Genomic DNA, 9,674 nt, shown 5'->3' with positions numbered 1-9,674 from the left:
CGTGGGAAGGTGGCCTTGTCAGCTCCGCTGGAAATAAACCTCCTTCCGGGGATGCGGTCCGAGTGGTCTTCTGGGGTAAGTTCCTTCCGGCCATCCACACGAGACTCGGCACTTTATAAGACCAAAATTTGAGACACAGCCTTAAGTTATATGCTTTGGTTTCTCTTGGATTTGTAGGTTCTAATGACCTGGTACTGGAAGAGGGTCTAGACTTCCTTCTCTTGCTTTTAATTCATGGCTACAAGTTAGACTGAAAATTGCTCATGCTTGGAGCATTAGAACCAAGGAAATAAGGTTCTCGGTTGAGCTACTGCTTGTTGCCTTTGTTTGAAGCATCATCTTGGACTTCTGTGTGAAGATGGCATCCAGCAGTGGGACAAAAAACTTGGACTTTCCAGCCAAGCCCTGGCTGGCATTGGCGGTGGTCTTAGCTCCCAAGGTGGCAGTCAAGGAAGATTTGGAGACTGGAGTTTACCTTGACCCTGCTGTGAAAGAAGTTCGGTACAATCCTACCTATGAGACTATGTTTGCTCCCGAATTTGGACCAGAGAATCCCTTTAGAACACAGCAAATGGCTGCCCCTAGAAATATGCTATCTGGATATGCTGAGCCAGCTCACATCAATCATTTCATGTTCGAACAGCAAAGAAGAACTTTTGCTACATATGGTTATGCATTAGACCCTTCACTGGCTAATCACCAAGTGTCTGCTAAGTATATTGGCTCTGTAGAGAAGGCTGAAAAAAATCAAGGTTTAACCGTATTTGAAACTGGCCAGAAGAAAACAGCAAAGAGGAAAAGGTTCAAAGAAAATGATGCATCTAATATTGATGGTTTCTCGGGACCATGGGCAAAATACGTGGATGAAAAAGATGTAGCTAAACCTTCAGACGAACAGCAACAAGAATTGGATGAAATCACAGCAAAGAGGCAGAAAAAAGGCAAGCAGGAAGAGGAGAAACCTGGGGAAGAGAAAACAATCCTCCATGTTAAAAATATGTACGACTATCAAGGGAGGTCCTACCTTCACATACCTCAAGATGTTGGTGTTAATCTGAGGTCATCTGTACTGCCTGAAAAGTGTTACCTTCCCAAAAAACAAATTCATGTGTGGTCTGCACACACAAAGGGAGTCAGTGCAGTCAGATTGTTTCCTCTCTCTGGCCATTTATTGCTGTCTTGTTCCATGGATTGTAAAATTAAGCTCTGGGAAGTTTATGGAGACGAGCGTTGTCTGCGAACAGCTATTGGTCACAGCAAAGCTGTGAGAGACATCTGCTTCAACACTGCAGGAACACAGTTTCTTAGTGCAGCCTATGACAGATATCTTAAACTCTGGGACACGGAGACAGGACAATGTCTATCAAGGTTTACAAACCAGAAAGTGCCCTACTGTGTCAAATTCAATCCTGATGAAGATAAGCAAAATCTCTTTGTGGCTGGGATGTCTGATAAAAAGATTGTACAGTGGGACATTCGAAGTGGACAAATTGTCCAAGAATATGACCGGCACTTGGGAGATGTCAATGCTATTGTCTTTGTGGATGAGAGTAGGAGATTTGTGAGCACATCTGATGATAAGAGCCTTAGGGTTTGGGAGTGGGGTATCCCTGTAGATTTCAAGTACATAGCAGAGCCCAGCATGCATTCCATGCCTGCAGTAACTTTGTCTCCAAATGGAAAATGGTTAGCATGCCAGTCAATGGACAACCAAATCTTAATTTTTGGAGCACAGAACAGATTCAGGTTAAATAAGAAAAAAGTTTTTAAGGGCCACATGGTTGCAGGCTATGCTTGTCAGATAGACTTTTCACCAGACATGAGCTATGTAATTTCAGGAGATGGAAATGGAAAGTTAAACATCTGGGACTGGAAGACTACAAAACTGTACAGTCGGTTTAAAGCCCATGATGAGGTGTGCATCGGTGCAGTGTGGCTTCCTCATGAAACTTCCAAAGTTATCACATGTGGGTGGGATGGTCTCATCAAATTGTGGGATTAATGGGAATAGCCCTTCAATTACCTAGGATCGTTGTTGATACAAAGTCATGTTTAACTATATTATTAAATGTTAGATGACAACTTGATGTATCATGTATCCCTTGTATGGCCTTATGTAATAGAACCATTGTTCAAATAAAGTTTGTAAATTTGCTCATAGCATTTCATTGTAACTTCATTTTGTTCTTTATAGGTGTTATTTAAACAAAGAATGACCATTGACATTCTTGTTGCTGGGCAGTTTGTATTTATCCCCATATGACATTATTGAAATGATCACTTTGGTGTCAGGAAAGAATCTCTTACTGGTTTGGAACCCAGAGAAAACAATGTAATGAACGACTATATACAATATACTATGATATCATATACTTGCCAGTTCAACTAAAAGGGTGACAAAGAACAGAGATACTGTGATTTAATGTATACTCATGTAACCGCTTGTGTGGAAACCCCCTGAACTTGTGAACTTGTTTGTTTGATACTATAAAGCTGTGCTAATTTTGTGCTCGGGGCCTCTTAGTGTCACCAGTTACTGAGTGCGTGGAGGACCAAGCTCGAGCTTGCAATAAACGACTCTTTGCTGCTTACATTGATCGTGGTCTCTGGTGGTCTGTGTGAGGACATCCAAAAACTGGGCACTTCAAAGAATAAAATGTCTCCCAATTACTGTTCCCAGTATATTCAGAGGAATGAATTCTAATCTTTGGCTTCATGATTTCCACTTTTTTTTTTAACATGTTCTATATTTTTAGTTGTAAGTCAGTAAACTTGATTGTAACATCCTTGTAATTACTAAAGAATGTAAAATAAAAGTCCAAACATCTTCTCCTTGACATACTTCCTCATCAGTGTACACAGGAAGCAAAAGAATTACATTATTTCGGAAGCTGGAATCACAAGAATGAGCCATGAGTCTGAATTGGTGTTCACACGAAAGACCTGGCCACACCCTCAGAAATCACTGTTGATGTTTCATACCTACACAGCTGTTACTACAGAAATCTCCTCTCAGAAGTCAGGGCATAAAAGTGTCTTTAAAAGCACACGGATTTTGCTTGTGGATCCAAAAAACAACTTAGGATTATAAAAAAAAAATGAAACCTTTTTCCAAGTATTTGGGGGGAAAGGAAGATACCTAGAGTTCCCCAGTCTGAGAAGCAGTGACTGTATTAAAAAAATTAGTAATGACAATATAGTTTAAAAAGTGTTAGATTATGAAATCTCAACAGCCTCTGGAGTATAGTCGCTAATAGCACTTTAGTCTGATAAGCTATTTCTCCTGCTTTATAAATCTATGTTAGTTGTTTAAATGGCTTGAAGTATTTCAGAAGGACACGGACAAAAATTGGCTGATAGCTATTCCTAGTGCTGTCTTAAGAGAGCAACATCCTGTTGAGTGTTGGTAACTTAGGATCATCACCGCTGAGGCTTGTGCTGCTATCCTGGTAGCACAAGCTCCTTGCCCTTAGAGAACTTCTGTTTTTACATTGAAGGCAGCTGGCAGCCAGGCGCTGGTGGCTCAGGCCCTGTGATCCTAGCTCCTCAGGAGGCTGAGATCTGAGGATTGTGGTTCAAAGCCAGCCCAGGCAGAAAGTCCTTCAGACCCTTGTCTGCAATAAACCACTCAGAACACCGGAAGTGGCATTGTGGCTCCAGTAGTAGAGCACTGGCCTGGAGCTGAAGAGATGAGACACAGCCCCCAGGCCCAGAGTTCAAGCCCCACAACTGACCAAAGGAAAAAAGGAAAAAAAGAAACCCGGCAAATAGGACCAGGCTTGCTGTCACATAGGAATGAATTTCAAAGAAAATAGGAAAAGAATAAAAGTGCAGATGTATTTTTTGAATCATAGGCACACAATTATACTGCCTAGCTGCTGCCATTTCTGCATCTTCTGGGAAGGGCAGAATATAAGAGAAAGGAATTCAGACATTTTGGTCCAAAGCACTGGTTTTATTATTCAAATGTAGAATGCTTTTAATCCCATCACATTTCAATAGTTGCTCAGTACCAGTATTGTATATATTACAAATCATAATTTCTAAGTCTGGATTTTTTGTGTGTTTGACTGTTTCTAAGCTAGATTACCTGTCTATAAAAATTCTGTTTTTGAAAAGATCCTATTTTTAAAGCAATATATATATGTATATATATGTATGTATGTATATATATATATATATATATATATATGTATATATCTTGTATTTTCTCTGAAAGTGGGACAAAGGAATACAAGGAACTTACTGAGACTCACAGGAGAGAGTGAAAAGGATGGAAAACCAGGGCAGCCAGTCAAGAGGGAGTTTCAGTAACACAGAGACTATAAAGTGGGCTCATCTTCCCAAGATTGGATTGCAAATGTCATGACCAAGACAACCCCACCATCTGAGATGGGAGGATATTACTGCAATGTCTGACTGTGTGAGAGACTCCATCAACTTCCTGGATCATATGAATGGAAAGAATCAACGGAACCTGGGCTGACTATGCATGTGGAACGTTCTATCCTGGATCAGGTGAAGAAAGGCTTTGAGGTTGGTCAATAAGATGGAAGACCAGCTGAAGGATTATGATTTTGAGCAAAGGATGAAGAAACTCAGGAAGAAAAGGCTAAAGCATACAAGAAAGAAAAGGAGAAGAACAGGAGAGTGGAGGAGGACTTGACATTTGAGGAGGAGGAGATGGCGGCTGTGATGGGCTTCTTGGCTGTGGTTCCACCAAGAAGAGTTTCCGAGCCTTTCTGTGATGGGCCTAATTTTGGCCTATGTTGGCCTTACTTTGTGGTGTGCGTATTTGTTAGGGGGGTGGAGTCATTCCTCTTGGATACTGGAGAAAGACCTTCAGAGGGTTAATGGCCAGACTAGAGGGTGGGCATTTGTGGCTCAGAGGATGTTCAGATTCATATGACATTACCTAATCATATTTCACCTTTTCATGCCTTTGGATCATGAGTTTTACTCTGTTCTCATCAGTACAAATCCAATTAGAGACAAAACCATCAGTAGGCAAGACTTGACTTTCTAATTTTTTCTACAAAGTTTTCTGTTTATAATATGAACAAGAGTCATATTATTTCTGTTTATGACTCTTGGTCATATTATAAACCTAGAAGATTAAATGAACCAAGGACAAATTCACCGTTGTGAGTCAGTAACATTCTTGTATCTTTGCATCCTTATCAATTTTAAGATCATTTTTAGAAACTCTAAAGCCCGAGTTTCATCAGAAGTCAGTCTCTACCTTTGGATATCAACTTCTGTCAATACCAGTTATTTTCCTCTGTATCAGTCTCAAATTGATTCCTAGTTCTAGATAGTCCCTCATACTTATTAGCTGAGTTGAAGTGAGTATTCCCTTCTCTAAAAAGGACTCCAATTTAGTGTGAAATAATGTGCCAGGAAGTTCTGGTGGCTGCATCAATGTTTACTGTTCCAGAATCAGTTTATCCTAGGATGGCACAGAAAGTGTTAAGGACTTCTCTGGGCCGCTCTTCTAAGTAGCTATTGTAAGTCAGCAAAAGGCTGATGACAGTACCTGTGGGGCATGTGAAGCACCTCCTACTTCATTGTATAACAGTCCCCTTGAAAGAAGAGACTGGGAACATTTTCCTTTTCTCTTTGTGGCAACTTGGCCTTGTCATCTTTGAGTAGAGAGGTTTATTGCCAGCAATCTACATGACTTTGCTCATGTGGTCTTCTGGGGTAATTCACTTTCAATAGCTAATGAGTGTCACACTATTTAAAAGACACATTACCCATCAGGGTCAAGCTTTCAAGTCTGGCTTCCCTTTGAATTATGATCCATTGGTTAGACAACCTAACAAGTATTTTGAAATTGCCTGTCCATGACGGCCATTTTGGCTTTATTAAGGCACATCAACTCCATAGTAAGACTGGTATTATAATGGAGATATGCCATTTCCTCCCCAGGGCTGCTCCCAGCAGGGCCTTGGCCTTGTAACCTTTTCTCATAGCATGTTCTACATGCAATATCTGAGGATATAACTGTTGGCCACTAAGATACAAGATATTGTAGCAGGTTATTGGTAGCCATGGCTCCATCTTCCGTCTCCTCGCTTTCCTGCTCATCCTTTTGCCCATTTTTAGGAATGCAAAGTGTAGGCCATAGTGTATTGTTTTTCTAAGACATTTCAGGAGCCAAATGTTGACCACAAGAGCTAAACTCTGAGCATACTCCCACAAGTATATGCCAGCATGAGTTAAACAGGTGCTCAATTCAGCTCCTGGGATATGCCAATAGCTGCACCTCAACCTTCATAGGAAGACATGCGACATGCTTTAGCTTTCCCCAAAAGGAGGACCTCTAGACATTAGTCCCCTCAAAAAGCCTACTTTCCCCATACACTCATCTCTCACATACACTGTCCATACAGCAGGACTTCTAGACGTGAGTCTAGCAACAAGGTGATTAACAAAACACATCTTCAGGAGGTCAATGAGAAAACGTGAACAAGCCTGGAGAAGTTTATTAAGTCATTGTGTGGGCCTTATTCTCACTGCAAAGCAATGAGCAAAAGCCTATATGCCCGTAATGGACTTGAGGACGTGACCCCAGGCTAGGAGGATGGGTAGGCCCTGCAGGATGGCTGGTCCATGTCTGCATCACTGAGATGGTATTTCTGTGTAGATTCTCAGGTGGCTCCCTCCAGTAGAAATACCTGAAAAGCCATGTAGAATATCCCTGGCCTTGGGTGGATAAAGGGATCCATTATTCATGGCTTCTATCTCCCTCAATCCATCAAGTTTGTCCCTAGATGCTAACTGCCCCCCTATTTCCCATTCATTTGGCACAAAAGCTCCGTGGATTGTCCAGAGTATTGTAGGTCTCCAGAAAATCCCTAATGTTGGGTGATAATGGATACAACCAACACGGAGATGAGAGGCCACAGCAGCTCTAGGTATGAAGCACCAGCAACACAGAGGGAAAGGAGCACAGCTCAGAAAGAAGCCCAGATTCATAATATGGTACACAAATTGTACACCAAGTCAGCTTTCAGGTATTACAATGGCCATTTCCTATAGAGGCCAGCAGGTTTTAAGAGGAATCCAACGTGACCAATAGTGACTCAGTGACAAAGGAGAAATGGAAATGGGATTCCTATCTTCAAAATGTACCTGGGTAAGCCCATAAGCTTTTAGCTAGACAATGAATGGCACAGTGACTTGGGTGGGGGAATAAAACTATCATAGATGAGGTCAAATCTACGTTAAAAGGTATAAAATGGAAGTGTTAAAACTTCAGAGACAAGCTATAAAACATCTGAAAGATTCGCTAGTTTTATATGCACAGAACTTCACGCTTTATAAGGTGATGTCATTACTAACATGGAATACCAGTGTGGCTTGTGAGCCTTAGCATGTTCCTCTAGTCAGCACCACATGGCCTCCGGGGGAAAAGTTGATGACATTCGTTTTATTCTCTTCTGCAGAAATTTTTTTGCCAGGGCTAAGAGCCAAACCCTTCTCACTGGACGCTACCTCCTTGCCAATGTTGGCTCTGTTTTGTGTGGTCCATCTTGCTTTGAATTAGATTAGTTTGACCCAGTGCTAGTCAGCCTTGATGATTCTACTCCTGTTCACAATATGGCCACTAGATTGATCTCGGATGCCTTTTCAAGTTCAGTTAATCTTGACATCATATGACTTCCTGTTTGAGAAACCACTTAGCTCTGGTTCATTAGGGTTTCTAACTCTTCACTCAAGAAATTGTACCATGTGACTTTGTTTCTTTTGTATGTTCTTCCCCGTAAGGTATATCCCCTGTTGTCCCTGTACTTGATTTCAGTACCCTACACTTTGTATGTACATTCATCTAGTTTGGGGGAGAGGGAGGGGAATAATAAAATGCTGAAATAAGGACAGGATGGCCCATGGCAACAATGATACTCACAGGACACTGTGTTGAAAATGAGGAGGAGCAATGGAGATGGGGGAGGGAAGGAATTAGAAAAAAAAAAGGCAGGGGTAACAATGCTTGACAAGAAATGTCCTCATTACTCGTGTAACTAATCTCTCTGTACAGCATCTTTACAATAAAATTTAAAAAATAAAAATTGATGCTTCCATAAATCATTGTTTCCAAGTTACCCAAGAAGGTTCTTAAGAATAGTGGGCTTAGCATTATTTTAGATGCAGCAAAATAAGTGTCCAGAGGGGATATATTTCCCCAAACCAGATTCTCTATAAAAATGGCAATGTTAGGCTATAAAAAGATGGACTGTACAAAGAGTATCCATGCAGGAAATGGCATTGAGATCATTGACCTCTCCCTATAATTCCTGGAAGACTTGGATCAACTTTGTCTCATCTTAGACCTCCAAGAGCTGGAGTTGACGCAGGCTGAAACACACAATACCGCAGTCCAATAGGGGAACCTATGAACAGATCCACGAATACTTTTTAATAGGATTAGAAAGGTGACAGGATGATGTTCTCAGGACTTAACTCATTTCTGAATCTTAAGTCCCATTTTCATAGTGAAAAGTTGAATGTTTTATTCTTCTCTTCCTTCTGACCTAACTTCTTAGGCATAGTTCTTCCAAGAAACACTGACCCATTAGGGCATTACCTTCAAATGTTTGGAAAAAACAAATCAAACCATTGTTATAGGGCCCCATATTCAGATTTGATAAAAAGGGAGTTTAATAAAGTAATTTTAGTTACTAGGTTTCTACATGTGAAGACTAAAGACAGGTACCCAGTAAGACACTGATTGGTAGAGTTTGCATCATTCCTTCAGAATGATTTGACCTCAATTCTGATTTTTCAGCCCTTCAGTTTAACATTCACCTCAGCTTCAAACTAGCTAGGCTTCATTTAGAGTTTCCAGGAATGGAGGAAAATGTTCTAGAATATTCAGACTAGGATGAGTTAAAGGTTCATGGGCCTCCCCTATTTGAAGGAGTAGTAGTATTCCATCCATATCTTCTCAGACCCCTGTCATTTCAACATGACTTTAATAAAAGATTAATATACATCACCATGTTCCCTTATCCTGAAAATCAGTGCAAAACCAACCCATGAAAACTTCCAACTAAATTTCAGTAAAGTTCTTTGTCCACATAGCTACCCGTTTCTCTTAACTTTCTCTGGCCTCTCAAAAAAATGTTTCCCCATGTGGTTGTATTCTTTAATTTTCTTCTGTGGAATTAGTTTAAGCTTTTATCTTAGCTCATATATAGAAAAATTCAGTCCAGGCAGTATAGTTAGCTAAGTGTCCAGAGATGCCTAGATACCAATCTAAGGAAGCAACTATGTTTATTCAAGGGACTCCCAAGTCCATTGGGAGCTAACATCAGCCCTACATATGAACCAGTACATGAAGTCCTGGATAGGAAGAAACCAGCTCAAATCACTTAACTATTTAGCTATGGATATCAAAGGAGAATTCTAGGTGGTATGGTCAACATTTGTCCATCTGAGCTATGTGTCTGCTCATTAATAGCTCAGTTCAGCCTGGGCCATAGAATCAATCAAGTTAGCATTCTGCCTTCGGGAGAAATGTCCTATTTATAGGTGCCTAAAGAGCAATAGTGAAGTTGCCTTGTTCCCAGGCATGCTGGGACACTTGCTCCTCCTTTCTGGCTGACCTCATGAATGACAAACTCATGACATCATTCTTCCATCCACCCAACCCAATCCCGGGAGTAGTA

At 40.9% G+C, this 9,674-nt stretch overlaps 2 pseudogenes; both read left to right on the top strand.

Moving 5' to 3' along the window:
- The first annotated feature begins 358 nt into the window (after nucleotides 1–358).
- Nucleotides 359–2,002, top strand: LOC138833473 (pre-mRNA-processing factor 17 pseudogene; annotated as a pseudogene).
- A 903-nt stretch (nucleotides 2,003–2,905) lies between these two features.
- On the top strand, nucleotides 2,906–4,748 carry LOC138833472 (zinc finger matrin-type protein 2 pseudogene; annotated as a pseudogene).
- The last annotated feature ends 4,926 nt before the right edge of the window (nucleotides 4,749–9,674 follow it).

The sequence above is a fragment of the Dipodomys merriami genome, unplaced genomic scaffold (genome assembly GCF_024711535.1).
Source record: "Dipodomys merriami isolate MVZ:Mamm:240054 unplaced genomic scaffold, mDipMer1.0.p SCAF_209, whole genome shotgun sequence".
Lineage (NCBI taxonomy): Eukaryota > Metazoa > Chordata > Mammalia > Rodentia > Heteromyidae > Dipodomys > Dipodomys merriami.
Note: the sequence above shows the minus strand (reverse complement) of the source record. Positions and strands in the feature narration are given on the sequence as shown.